At 51.4% G+C, this 15,539-nt stretch overlaps 1 pseudogene; it reads left to right on the top strand.

The window, feature by feature from the left end:
• The first annotated feature begins 307 nt into the window (after nt 1-307).
• Nucleotides 308-15,539, top strand: part of LOC119966944 — a 46,387-nt pseudogene continuing 31,155 nt past the window's right edge.

Raw genomic sequence — 15,539 nt, forward strand, 5'->3', positions numbered from 1 at the left:
ATACCCAGGTCAGACAACATACAATCAGAGGGCAGATTCAGCAGTTGCTGTCAAACAGTTAACTGGGTGAAGTGCAAGAATATGACAAGTATTCTGTGGGATAAGAACTTTGAAATGGCAATGTTCACGGAGGCAAGAGATTAACATAACACACTGGGCCCCTATTGTGCTGGGAGCACAGAAGCGAATCTCCGAAGGCAGTAAACAATGCAGAAAAAGTGGGAGGAGAGTTCAGCAGCTGTTTGTGTGACTGAGCGAAAGAGTAGCTCTGAATTCAATCTCTCACAGAGATAGGGAGAATGAGAGAGACGGGGATAAATGGAGGGAGAGGGACAGAGAGAAAATGAGAGAGATTGAGACAGAGACCGAGAGAGCCCAACAAGAGAGAGAGAGAGAAAGGGACAAAGAACAAATAAAATTACAGCACAGGAACAGGCCCTTCGGCCCTCCCAGCCTGCGCCGATCCAGATCCTTTATCTAAACCTGTCGCCTATTTTCCAAGGATCTACTTCCCTCTGTTCCCGCCCATTCATATATCTGTCCAGATGCATCTTAAATGATGCTATCGTGCCCACCTCTACCACCTCCGCTGGCAAAGCGTTCCAGGCACCACCACCCTCTGCGTAAAAAACTTTCCACGCACATCTCCCTTAAACTTTCCAACTCTCACCTTGAAATTGTGACCCCTTGTAATTGACACCCCCACTCTGGGAAAAAGCTTGTTGCTGTCCACCCTGTCCATACCTCTCACAATTTTGTAGACCCAATCAGGTCCCCCCTCAACCTCCGTCTTTCCAGTGAAAACAATCCTAATCTACTCAACCTTTCTTCATAGCTAGCACCCTCCATACCAGGCAACATCCTGGTGAACCTCCTCTGCACCCTCTCTAAAGCATCCACATCCTTCTGGTAATGTGGCGACCAGAACTGCACGCAGTATTCCAAATGTGGCCTAACCAAAGTCCTATACAACTGTAACATGACCTCCGACTCTTGTACTCAGTATCCCGTCCGATGAAGGCAAGCATGCTGTATGCCTTCTTGACCACTCTATCAACGTGCGTTGCCACCTTCAGGGTACAATGGACCTGAACTCCCAGATCTCTCTGTACATCAATTTTCCCCAAGACCCTTCCATTGACCATATAGTCCGCTCTTGAATTGGATCTTCCAAAATGCATCACCTCGCATTTGCCTGGATTGAACTCCATCTGCCATTTCTCTGCCCAACTCTCCAATCTATCTATATTTTGCTGTATTCTCTGACAGTTCCTCTCGCTATCTGCAACTCCACCAATCTTAGTATCATCTGCAAACTTGCTAATGAGACCACCTATACCTTCGTCCAGACCATTTATGTATATCACAAACAACAGTGGTCCGAGCACGGATCCCTGTGGAACACCACTAGTCACCCTTCTCCATTTTGAGACACTCCCTTCCACCACTACTCTCTGTCTCCTGTTGCCCAGCCAGTTCTTTATCCATCTAGCTAGTACACCCTGAACCCCATACGACTTCACTTTCTCCATCAGCCTACCATGGGGAACCTTATCAAACGCGTTACTAAAGTCCATGTATATGACACCTACAGCCCTTCCCTCATCAATCAACTTTGTCATTTCCTCAAAGAATTCTATTAGGTTTGTTAGGCATGACCTTCCCTGCACAAAACCATGCTGCTTATCACTGTTAAGTCTATTTTCTTCCAGATGTGAATAGATCCTATCCCTCAGTATCTTCTCCAACAGTTTGCCTACCACTGACGTCAAGCTCACAGGTCTATAATTCCCTGGATTATCCCTGCTACCCTTCTTAAGGGGACAACATTAGCAATTCTCCAGTCCTCCGGGACCTCACCCGTGCTCAAGGAAGCTGCAAAGATATCTGTTAAGGCCCCAGCTATTTCGACCCTCGCTTTCCTCAGCAACCTGGGATACATCCCATCCGGACCTGGGGACTTGTCCACCTTAATGCCTTTTAGAATACCCAAAACTTCCCTCTTCCTTATGTCGACATGGCCTAGAGTATTTAAACATCCATCCCTAGCCTCAACATCCGACATGTCCCTCTCCTTTGTGAATACCGATGCAAAGTACTCATTAAGAATCTCACCCATTTCCTCTGAGTCCACGCATAAATTCCCTCTTTTGTCTTTGAGTGGGCCAATCCTTTCTCTAGTTACCCTCTTGCTCCTTATATACGAATAAAAGGCTTTGGGGTTTTCCTTAACCCTGTTAGCCAAAGATATTTCATGACCCCTTTTAACTCTCTTTATTGTGCGTTTGAGATTTGTCCTACTTTCCCGATATTCCTCCAAAGCTTTAACAGTTTTAAGTCGCCTAGATCTTATGTATGCTTCCTTTTTCATCTTAGCTAGTCTCACAATTTCACCCGTCATCCATGGTTCCCTAATCTTGCCTGGAGATCAGAGGCTGAATGCCGTTGACTGCTGAAGTGTTCCCTGACTGGAAGGGAACATTCCTGCGTGGTGATTGTCGCACGATGTCCATTCATTCACTGTCACAGCGTCTGCAGGGTCTCGCCAATGTACCACGCTTCGGGACATCCTTTCCTGCAGCGTATGAGGAAGACAACGTTGGCCAAGTCACAGGAGTATGTACCGCGTACTTGGTGAGTGGTGTTCTCACGTGTAATGGTGGTATCCATGTTGATGATCTAGCACGTCTTGCAGAGATTGCCATGGCAGGGTTGTGTGGTGTTGTGGTCGCTGTTCTGAAGGCTGGGTAGTTTGCTGCACACAATGGTCTGTTTGAGGTTGCGCGGTTGTTTGAAGGCAAGTAGTGGGGGTGTGGGGATGACCTTGGCAAGATGTTCATCTTCATCGATGACGTGTTGAAGGCTGCGAAGAAGTTGTCATAGTTTCTCCGCTCCGGGAAAGTACTGGACGACGAAGGGTATTCTGTCGGTTGTGTCCCGTGTTTGTCTTCTGAGGAGGTTGGTGCGGTTTTCGCTGTGGCGCTTTGGAACTGTCGATCGATGAGTCGAGTGTCATATTCCATTCGTACGAGGGCATCTTTCAGCATCTGTAGATGTCTACTACGCTCCTCCTTGTCTGAGCAGATCCTGTGTATACGGAGGGCTTGTCCATAGGGGATGGCTTCTTTAATGTGTTTAGGGTGGAAGCTGGGGAAGTGGAGTATCGTGAGGTTATCCGTGGGCTTGCGGTAAAGCGAAGTGCTGAGGTGACCGTCCTTGATGGAGATGAGTGTGTCCAAGAATGCAACTGATATTGGAGAGTAGTCCATGGTGAGTCTGATGGTGGGATGCAACTTACTGATGTCATCGTGTAGTCGTTTCAGTGATGTCTCGCCGTGGGTCCAAAGGAAAAATAATGTCACAATGTATCTGGTGTATAACGTCGGTTGAAGGTCCTGTGCGGTGAGGAAGTCTTGTTCAATCTTGTGCATGAAAATGTTGGCATATTGAGGTGTGAATTTGGTCCCCATGGCTGTTCCGTGCGTCTGGATGAAGAACTTGTTGTCGAAGGTGAAGACGTTGTGATCCAGAATGAAGCGGATGTTGCTGGATTGCGTCTGGAGATTGGCAGTTGTCGGTGTTGAGGACTGAGGCTGTTGCAGCAATTCTGTCGTCATGGGGGATGCTGGTGTAGAGTGCCGAGACATCCATTGTGACGAGGAATGTTCCTGGTTCAACTGGTCCATGGGTGCTGAGTTTCTGTAGGAAGTCCGTCGTGTCGTGGCAGAAGCTGGGCTTGCCTTGTACGATGAGTTTCCAGATGCCCTCGATGCAGCCAGAGAGGTTCTCCACAGGGTCCCATTGCCTGAAACAATAGGACGGCCTGGTGTGTTGGCCTTGTGTATTTTCGGGAGGCAGTAGAGATCTCCAACGCGGGGAGTACGTGGGATGAGAGCACGTAGGGTGCTCTGAAGGTCTGGATCCAAGGTCTTGATCAGTCTGTTGAGTTGACGAATTTGTTCCTTGGTCGGATCTGCGGGTCACTGTCTGTAGTGTTTCTGGTTGTTGAGTTGTAGGTATAGTGCTTTGCAGTAGTGTGGTAGTCACCACTGTTGAATTATATACTGCATACGATGGTATTACGGTAAGGCCCCTGTACTACAGGTACGGGGGTAGATCCCTCCCTGCCACCCAGTAGGCGGAGTAGAACATAGAATGGAACATTACAGCGCAGTACAGGCCCTTCGGCCCTCGATGTTGCGCCGTCCTGTGAAAAGACTCTAAAGTCCCTCTACACTATTCCCTTATCGTCCATATGTCTATCCAATGACCATTTGAATGCGTTTAGTGTTGGTGAGTCCACTACTGTTGCAGGCAGGGCATTCCACGCCCTTACTACTCTCTGAGTAAAGAACCTACCTCTGATATCTGTCCTATATCTATCTCCCCTCAATTTAAAGCTATGTCCCCTCGTGTTGGACATCACCATCCGAGGAAAAAGGCTCTCACTGACCACCCTATCTAACCCTCTGATCATCTTGTATGCCTCAATTAAGTCACCTCTTAACCTTCTTCTCTCTAATGAAAACAGCCTCAAGTCCCTCAGCCTGTCCTCATAAATCTTCCCTCCATACCAGGCAATATCCTTGTAAATCTCCTCTGAACCCTTTCCAATGCTTCCACATCCTTCCTATAATGCGGCGACCAGAACTGCACACAATACTCCAAATGCAGCCGCACCAGAGTTTTGTGCAGCTGCAACATGACCTCATGGCTCTGAAACTCAATCCCTCTACCAATAAAAGCTAACACACCGTACGCCTTCTTAACAACCCTATCAACCTGGGTGGCAACTTTCAGGGATCTATGTACATGGACACCGAGATCTCTCTTGCTCATCCACACTACCAAGAATCTTGCCATTAGCCCAGTACTCTGTCTTCCTGTTACTCCTTCCAAAATGAATCACCTCACACTTTTCTACATTAAACTCCATTTGCCACCTCTCAGCCCAGCTCTGCAGCTTATCTATGTCCCTCTGTAACCTGTAACATCCTTGTGCACTGTCTACAACTCCACCGACTTTAGTGTCATCTGAAAATTTACTCACCCATCCTTCTACGCCCTCCTCCAGGTCATTTATACAAATGACCAACAGCAGTGGCCCCAAAACAGATCCTTGTGGTACACCACTCGTAACTGAACTGCCAAATCACCCTGACTCCCATGCCTCTGTATTTTCTGCAATAGCCTACCGTGGGGAACCTTATCAAATGCTTTACTGAAATCCATATACACCACATCAACTGCTTTACCCTCGTCCACCTGTTTGGTCACCTTCTCAAATAACTCAATAAGGTTTGTGAGGCACGACCTACCCTTCACAAAACCGTGTTGACTATCCCTAATCAAATTAAACTTTCTAGATGATTATAAATCCTATCTCTTCTAAACCTTTCCAAGACTTTGCCCACAACAGAAGTAAGGCTCACTGGTCTATAGTCACCGGGGTTATCTCTACTCCCCTTCTTGTACAAGGGGACAACATTTGCTATCCTCCAGTCCTCTGGCACTATTCCTGTAGACAATGACGACATAAAGATCAAAGCCAAAGGCTCAGCAATCTCCTCCCTAGCTTCCCAGAGAATCCTAGGATACATCCCATCCGGCCTGGGGACTTATCTATTTTCACACTTTCCAGAATCGCTAACACCTCCTCCTTATGAACCTCAAGCCCTTCTAGTCTAGTAGCCTGTATCTCAGTATTCTCCTCGACAACATTGTCTTTTTCCTGTGTGAATACTGACGAAAAATACTCATTTAGCACCTATCCTATCTCCTCGGACTCTACGCACAACTCCCCACTACTGTCCTTGACTGGCTCTTCTCTTACCCTAGTCATTCTTTTATTCCTGACGTACCTATAGAAAGCTTTAGGGTTAACCTTGATCCTACCTGCCAAAGACTTCTCATGTCCCCTCCTCGCCCATCTTAGCTCTCTCTTTAGGTCCTTCCTAGCTAACTTGTAACTCTCGAGCACCCTAACTGAACCTTCACGTCTCATCTTTACATAAGCCTTGTCCTTCCTCTTGACAAGTGATTCAACTACTTTAGTAAATCACGCTTCCCTCACTCAACCACATTCTCCCTGCCTGACAGGTACATACTTATCAAGGACACACAGTAGCTGTTCCTTGAACGAGCTCCACATTTCCATTGTGTCCATCCCCTGCAGTTTTCCTCTCCAGCCGATGCATCCTAAGTCCTGCCTCATCGCATCATAATTGCCTTTCCCCCAGATATAACTCTTGCCCTGCGGTGTATACCTATCCCTTTCCATCGTTAAAGTGAACGTAACTGAATTGTGGTCACTATTACCAAAGTGCTCACATACCTCCAAATCTAGCAACTGTCCTGGTTCATTACCCAGTACCAAATCCAATGTGGCCTCGTCTCTTGTAGGCCTATCTACATACTGCGTCAGGAAACCCTCCTGCACACATTGGACAAAAACGGACCCATCTAAAGTACTCAAACTACAGCGTTTCCAGTCAATATTTGGAAAGTTAAAGTCCCCCATAACAACTACCCTGTTACTTTCGCTCCTATCCAGAATCATCTTTGCAATTCTTTCCTCTACATCTCTGGAACTTTTCGGAGGCCTATAGAAAAGCCCTAACAGGGTGACCTCCTTTCCTGTATCTTAACTCAGCCCACACTACCTCAGTAGTCGAGTCCTCATCAAACGTCCTTTCTGCCACCGTAATACTGTCCTTGACTAACAATGCCACCCCTCCCCCTCTTTTACCACCTTCCCTGAACTTACTGAAATATCTAAACCCCGGAACCTGCAATAACCATTCCTGTCCCTGCTCTATCCATGTCTCCGAAATGGCCAGAACATCGAAGTCCCAGGTACCAACCCATGCCTCAAGTTCACCCACCTTATTCCGGATGCTCCTGGCATTGAAGTAGACGCACTTCAAACCACCTTCCTGCCTGCCGGTACACTCCTGCCAACTTTGAAACCTTACTCATGACCTCACTACTCTCAACCTCCTGTATACTGGAGCTACAATTCAGGTTCCCAATCCCCAACTGAACTAGTTTAAACCCTCCCGACGAGCATTAGAAAACACCTCCCCCCCAGGATATTGGTACCCCTCTGGTCCAGGTGTAGACCATCCCGTTTGTAGAGGTCCCACCTACCTCAGAATGAGCCCCAATTGTCCAGGAATTGGAAACCCTCCCTCCTGCACCATTCCTGCAGCCACGTGTTCAACTGCTCTCGCTCCCTATCCCTCGTCTCGCTAGCACGTGGCACGGGTAACAACGCAGAGATAATAACTCTGTTTGTTCTAGCTCTCAGTTTCCACCCTAGCTCCCTCAATTCCTGCCTTACATCCCTATCCCTTTTCCTACCTATGTCGTTGTTGCCTATATGGACCACAACTTGGGGCTGCTCCCCCTCCCCCTTAAGGATCCCGAAAACACGATCTGAGAAATCACGGACCCTGGCACCTGGGAGGCAACACACCAACCGCGAGTCTCTCTCGTTCCCACAGAATCTCCTATCTAGCCCCCTAACTATGGAGTCTCCAATGACTAATGCTCTACTCCTCTCCCCCTTCCCTTCTGAGCAACAGGGACAGACTCTGTGCCAGAGACCTGTACCCCATGGCTGACCCCTGGTAAGTCCCCCCCCCCCCCAACAGTATCCAAAGTGGTACACTTGTTCCTGAGGGGAACGACCACAGGGGATCCCTATACTGACTGCTTCCCCCCCCCCCAGCCCCTCTCACCGTCACCCATCTATCTTTATTCTTCAGAGTAACTACATCCCTGAAGCTTCTTTCTATGACCACCCTGAATGATCCGAAGTTCATCCAGCTCCAGCTCCAGTTCTCTAACGCGGTTTCTAAGGAGCTGGAGATGGGTGCACTTCCCACAGATGAATTCAGCAGGGACACTGACGGTGTCCCTCACCTCAAACATTCTGCAGCAGGAACATTGCACTGCCTTCCCTGCCATCCCCTCTAGATAGCAACTGCCCAACTTATACATAGGTACTACCGGTACTGTAAATGTGTGGGCTCTCCGAGCTGCAGCCATTTTGGCATCAGCTGTGGGAGGCTCCACATCTCTGTGTAATAAAGCCTCGATTACTCTCTATTCTCGTCTCGTCGTAATTGATAGTGCATCAATTTATTACGCAGAGATTTTTAAATGATGGATCTCCGCATCAAGCCTGATCGCCTGCAGCTGCACCCTCAAGCAGACCATGCCAAGCTGGCCTTCGCCCATTGGCCAGCTTGCTTGGACGCAGCTTCGAGGCATACATCGGATCTGCGACTGAACCACCCTCAGAGGCACAGAAGCTCCAGATCCTCTGCACGCGCCTGAGCTCAGACATCTTCCCCCTCATTCAGGACGCGTCGACATACGCTGAGGCCATGGCGCAACTGAAGGAGAACTACACGCAGCAGACCAACAGGATCTACACCAGGCACCCCCTCGCCACGTGGCATCAACTCCCCGGTGAGTCTGTGGCGGATTTCTGGCGTGCCCTCCAAATCCTAGTGAGAGACTGCGATTGCCAGGCCGTCTCGGCCTCTGAACATTCGGACCTTTTACTTAGAGACGCGTTCGTTACAGGCATAGAGTCGGCCGACATCCGCTAGCGACTCTAAGAAGGGGCTACCCTCGACCTCGTGGCGACCAAGGAACTAACGCTCTCACTCACGGTCGCCTCGCGCAAAATTCAAGCGTATGCCCCCGACCGCGCGGCCCACCCCTCCTGGACATCATGCACCCCGTCAGTGACCGCCCCCAGCCAACCCCAGGCCTGCGCCACGCGGCAACCACACAACCCAAGTGCTACTTCTGCGGACAGTCATGGTAGCATTGTGGAGGGCAGCACAGCAGCAATGTGGATAGCACAATTGCTTCATAGCTCCAGGGTCCCAGGTTCGATTCCCGGCTGGGTCACTGTCTGTCTGGACTATGCACATTCTCCCCGTGTGTGCGTGGGTTTCCTCCGGGTGCTCCGGTTTCCTCCCACAGTCCAAAGGTGCGCGGGTTAGGTGGATTGGCCATGATAAATTGCCCATAGTGTCCAAAATTGCCCTTAGTGTTGGGTGGGGTTACTGGGTTATGGGGATAGGGTGGAGGTGTTAACTTTGGGTAGGGTGCTCATTCCAGGAGCCGGTGCAGACTCGATGGGCTGAATGGCCTCCTTCTGCTCTGTAAATTCTATGAACACTGCCCGGCACGGAGCACACTCTGCAAGGCCTGTGGTAAGAAAGGACATTTTGCTGCTGTGTGTCAGGCCCGCTCGGTTGCTGTGGTTGCCCAGGCGAACCCATGTGCGACCCCCGGGCGCTGCCATCTTCCTCCCCGCAGACCATGTGCGGCCCATGGACGCCGCCATCTTTCCCGCCTCAGGATCCCTGCTTGTCGGACACCTCATCGGGCTGCTCATCGCCTGCAACCGCTGCCGACCAACCACACCTGGCCTCCGTAACGATCGACCAGACACGACCGCACAACCTCGCGACCGTGTCGACGACGGTGAAGATCGACGGGCACAAGGTTTCCTGCCTTCTGGACTCCGGGAGCACTGGGAGCTTCATCCACCCCGATACGGTAAGGCGCTGCTCACTCGCGGTACACCCCACTAACCAGAGAATCTCCCTGGCCTCCGGATCCCACTCCGTGGCGATCTGGGGGTTCTGCACCACCACCCTCACCACCCAGGGCATAGAGTTCAGCGGCTTCCGCCTCTACGTCCTCCCCAACCTCTGCACTGCCTCGCTACTCGGCCTGGACTTCCAGTGCAACCTCCAGAGCCTAACCCTGAAATTTGGGGGGCCCCCACCACCCCTTACTATACGCAGCCTCATGACCCTTAAGGTCGACCCACCTTCCCTGTTTGCGAACCTCACCCCGGATTGCAAACCCGTCGTCACCAGGAGCAGACGGTACAGTGCCCAGGACAGGACCTTCATAAGGTCCGAGGTCCAGCGGCTGCTACGGGAGGGTATCATAGAGGCCAGCAACAGCCCCTGGAGAGCCCAAGTGGTAGTGTTAAAAACTGGGGAGAAAAACTGTCGTTGACTACAGTCAGACCATCAACCGGTACACGCAGCTCGACGCGTACCCCCTCCCACGCATATCTGATATGGTCAATCAGATTGCGCAGTACCGGGTCTTCTCGACAGTAGACCTGAAATCTGCCTACCACCCGCTCCCCATTCGCAAGGCGGACCGCCAGTACACCGCATTTGAAGTGGACGGACGCTTTTACCATTTCCTTAGGGTTCCCTTTGGCGTCACTAACGGGGTCTCGGTCTTCCAACGGGAGATGGACCGAATGGTTGACCGGTACGGACTGTGGGCCACTTTCCCAAAACCGGACAACATCACCATCTGTGGCCACAACCAGCAGGACCACAACGCCAACCTTGCCAAATTTCTCCACACCGCCAAACACCTTAACCTAACCTACAACAAGGAGAAGTGTGTGTTCAGCACGGACAGATTAGCCATCCTCGGCTATGTGGTCCAGAACAGAGTTCGAGGGCCTGACCCCGATCGCATGCGCCCCCTCATGGAACTCCCCCTCCCCCACTGCCCCAAGGCCCTCAAACGATGCCTGGGGTTTTATGCCCAGTGGGTCCCAAACTATGCGGACAAGGCCTGCCCACTCATTCAATCCACGGCTTTCCCACTGACGGCTGAGGCTCACCGAGCCTTTAACCGTATCAAGGCCGACATTGCCAAGGCCGCGATGCACGCGGTCGACGAGACGTTACCATTCCAAGTCGAGAAAATGAAATGAAAATGAAAATCGCTTATTGTCACGAGTAGGCTTCAATGAAGTTACTGTGAAAAGCCCCTAGTCACCACATTCCGGCGCCTGTCCGGGGAGGCTGGTACGGGAATGCATCAGACGTTGCTCTGGCCGCCACCCTCAACCAGGCGGGCAGACACGTGGCATTCTTTTCCCGCACCCTCCGTGCCTCCGAAATCCGGCACTCCTCTGTCGAAAAAGAGGCCCAAGCCATCGTTGATGCTGTGTGACATTGGAGGCATTACCTGGCCGGCAGGAGGTTCACTCTCCTCACTGACCAACGGTCGGTTGCCTTCATGTTTAACAACACACAGCGGGGTAAGATCAAAAATGATAAAATCTTGAGGTGGAGGATCGAGCTCTCCACCTAAAATTACAAGATTTTGTGTCGGCCCGGTAAGCTCAACGAGCCCCCCGATGCCCTGTCCCGAGGTACATGTGCCAGCGCACAAGTGGACCGACTCCGGACCCTGCACGGCGATCTCTGTCACCCAGGGGTCACCCGCTTTTATCACTTCTTAAAGGCCCGCAATCTGCCCTACTCCATTGAGGGGGTCAGGGCTATAGAACACAGAACATAGAACAGTACAGCACAGAACAGGCCCTTCGGCCCTCGATGTTGTGCCGAGCAATGATCACCCTACTTAAACCCACGTAACCCGTATACCCGTAACCCAACAATCCCCCCATTAACCTTACACTACGGGCAATTTTAGCATGGCCAATCCACCTAACCCGCACATCTTTGGACTGTGGGAGGAAACCGGAGCACCCGGAGGAAACCCACGCACACACGGGGAGGACGTGCAGACTCCACACAGACAGTGACCCAGCCGGGAATCGAACCTGGGACCCTGGAGCTGTGAAGCATTGATGCTAACCACCATGCTACCGTGAGGCTATCACCAGAGACTGCCAGGTCTGCGCAGAGTGTAAACTGCACTTCTACCAGCCAGACCGTGCGCGCCTGGTGATGGCCGCCCGCCCCTTTGAGCGCCTCAGCGTGGACTTCAAAGGGCCCCTCCCCTCCACCGACCGCAACACGTACTTCCTCAGTGTGGTCGACTAGTGCTCGAGATTCCCTTTCACCATCCCATGCCTCGACATGACGTCTGCCACCGTCATCAAAGCCCTTAACACCATCTTTGCTCTGTTCGGTTTCCCCACCTACATCCACAGCGACCGGGGATCCTCATTTGTGAGCGATGAGCTGCGCCAGTTCCTGCTCGAAAGGGGCATTGCCTCGAGCAGGACGACCAGCTACAACCCCCGGGGAAACGGGCAGGTAGAGCGGGAGAATGGGATGGTCTGGAGGGCCATCCAGCTGGCCGTACGGTCCAGGAATCTCCCGGCCTCCCGCTGGCAGGAGGCCCTCCCTGACGCCGTTCACTCCATCCGATCGCTCCTGTGCACCGCAACTAACGAAACCCCCCATGAACGTCTCTTTGACTTCCCCAGGAAGTCCACCTCCGGGGTTTTGCTCCCAACGTGGCTGGCAGCTTCAGGACCCGCTCTCCTCCGCAAGCACGTGCGGCTGCACAAGGCGGACCCGTTGGTCGAGAGGGTACAGCTACTCCATGCAAACCCACAGTACGCCATGCGTACCCCGACGGCCGCCAAGACACAGTATCCCTCCGGGACCTGGCACCAGCTGGGTCCCCACACACCGCCCCCGCCCCGGCACCACCCTCCCTCCTCCTGGTGCACCCTGCTCCAGGACGATCCACCCTCCCCTTGGTCCCACCCATGGATGAAGATGAGGTTGACACGCTCCCGGAGTCATCGACGACCGAACCAACGCCGGCATCAACACCGCACCTGCGGCTCTCGCAACGGCGGATCAAGGCACCCGACCATCTAAATTTGTAGACTTTCAAATTTTTTTTCCTGACCTGTATGTAAATAATTTCCAACGACCTGCATGCAAATAGTTTCCATCACCCCCGCTGGACTCTTTTTAACAGGGGGTGAATGTGGTGGTCACCACTGTTGTATATATATCACATATGAGGTGTATTATGGTAAGGCCCCTGTACTACAGGTATGGGGGTAGATCCCTGCCTGCTGGCTCCGCCCAGTAGGCGGAGTATAAATGTGTTGGGCTCTCCGAACAGCAGCCATTTCGCCAGCAGCTGCGGGAGGCTACACATCTCTGCTTAATAAAGCCTCGATTACTCTCTACTCTCGTCTCGTCGTAATTGATAGTGAATCAAGTAGTCCGTTCTGTTCAGTATGACGGTGGCCCCTCCTTTGTCTGCTGGTTTGATGACGATGTTGCGGTTGGTCTTGAGAGCGCGGATGGCGTTGCATTGTGCTTGGGTGACGTTCGGGGCTGCCTTGTGAATGCGACTGATGAATCTGGCATTGACACGAGTTCTGACGGCTTCAGCATACATGTCGAGTCTAGGGCAGCGGCCTTCCGGAGGGGTCCAATTCAACACTTTCCTCTTCGATTGTCGCACTGCAGATCTCACGGTCTGCTGTTCCGGTTCATTGGTCGTCTCCTTGGGTTCGCTGTCTGCCTCTTGGGGTCTGTGGAAGAATTCCCGGAGCCTCATTCGCCTGATGAATTCCTCTGTGTCTGCCGCAAGACTGATGGGGTCCATTTTGGTGGTGGTGCAGAAACTGAGCCCTCTGCTGAGGACTTCGATTGCGTCTGGTTGAAGGGTGTAGGCCGACAAGTTGACAATAGATTTCCCTGTATTGTTTTCTACTGTGGTACCGGGGGGAGGCTTGGTTGCTGCTGGTGCTGATGCCGAGTTTCTCAAGCTTCCTGTTCTTGGTGTGCACACAGGTGGTGTAGTATGGTTGTCTTATCTGTTTGGCGATGTTCCGCAGCTGGTCTGCTGCATCCGGAGCTCAAGTTGAGAATATGGCCTCTATCTTGGTTTCCAGGTTGCGGTGTCTGCTGTCGAGCTGGTGTACGAGGTTGTTGAGGAGTGTGAGAGAGAGAGGTGTGACGGCAGAGTCTCTCAGCCTAGTCCGTGTTGTAGGTCGCCTTGAGTGGGTTTGTGATCTGTAGCCCTTTCGGGATCTTGTCCGAGTTTTTGCATCTTTGTAGAAGCTTAATGTCAGTGTCTATATGCGCGATCTTCCTGGAGATCCTCTCCACTTTGAGCCGGCCCTTTGCGGTATAGATGGTAGCCATGATGTGGAGATGCCGGAGTTGGACTGGGGTGAGCACAGTAAGAAGTCTGACAACACCAGGTCAAAGTTCAACAGGTTTGTTTCAAACACGAGCTCTCGGAGCACTGCTCCTTCCTCAGGTGAATGAAGAGGTATGTTCCAGAAACATATATATAGACAAAGTCAAAGATGCCAGACAATGCTTCGAATGCGAGCATTTGCAGGTAATTAAGTCTTTACAGATCCAGACAATTGGAGAAGGAATTGTTTATTCTTGTGCTCCAGTCCCTTCGCAATAAAGGCCCATGTACTGTTTACCTTCTCAAAGGCTGGCTGTACCAACATGCTATCTTTCTGGGAACTCCTGTACAGCGACATGCATGTCCAATGTTCACCCTCTCCCCCCCCCCCCCGCCCCCCCCCCCCCCCCCCCGTTCCCCCGCCACCTCTGCTCTCTCCCTGTTCCAAAATATATTCTCCATTTCTGGCCTGCCGACCGAGATGGAGATGCTCCTGATAAGCTCTCCGTTTGCTAACCCCGTGCCCATTCACTCAGCCTGTCTCCATCCCTCTCGACAGTCTGAATTCACGCTTATTACCCCCTAATCTCATGAGCACTGACCTTCCATAACAACCTCTTTGGCCAGGCGATAGAGAGAAAGAGACCGAGACACAATGTCCAATACTCCCCTCTATTAGAAAGTTCCTATTGAATCTGCTCCCACCGCCCTTTCAGACAGCACCTTCCAGATCACAACAACTCTCTGTGTAAAAACATCTCCTCATCCCCTCTCAGGCTCTGGGGCTCTCTTGGTCTCTGTCTCACTCTCTTTCTCTCTGTTCCTCACCCTCCATTTCTCTCACCCACTCATTTCAGTCTCTTTCTTTCTCTCTCCCTCCATCTCTTCCTCTTCCCCCTCTGATTCTTTTACAGATTCTCTTAATTTGAGTCATAATCATTGTAGTACAGGCAGATACCTCTACCTCAGCTCTCTTTGGAGCAATGCAGTCAGTCCCATTGCCCCGACTCTCCCTCCTTATCCCTGTCAGTTTATTTTCCTCAATGCGCCATCCAATTTCCTTTCCACGCCGTTCGTTGTCTCTGCATCCACCACCCTCATAGGCAACGAGTTCCAATTCGTTACCAATTGTGAACGCATAAACATGCACATTAGGATCAGGAGTAGACCACTCGGCCCCTCAAGTGTGCTCTGACATTGAATAAGATCACGGCTGATCTGATTGTAACCTCAACCCCATATTCCCGCTGACCCCCAATGACCTTTCACCCCCTTGTCAATCGAGAATCTTTCCACCTCGGCCTTAGAAATATCCAAAGATTCTGCTTCCGCTGCCTCTTGAGGAAGAGAGTTCCAGAGACTCACGAGCCTCTGACGGATAACATTTCTCCTCATCTCTGTCTGAAATGGTCGACCCCTTATTTTTAACTGTGACCCCAATCAAATATCGCGATTGAACCTGCCTCCACCACACTTCCAGTCAGAGCAACCAGACCCGAACCACTCGCTGTGTGAAAATGTTTTTTCTCGCGCCACGTTTGCTTCTTTTGCAAATCACTTCAAATCTGCTTGCTCTCGTTCTTGATCCTTTGATGAGGGAG

This window comes from Scyliorhinus canicula, chromosome 6 (genome assembly GCF_902713615.1).
Source record: "Scyliorhinus canicula chromosome 6, sScyCan1.1, whole genome shotgun sequence".
Lineage (NCBI taxonomy): Eukaryota > Metazoa > Chordata > Chondrichthyes > Carcharhiniformes > Scyliorhinidae > Scyliorhinus > Scyliorhinus canicula.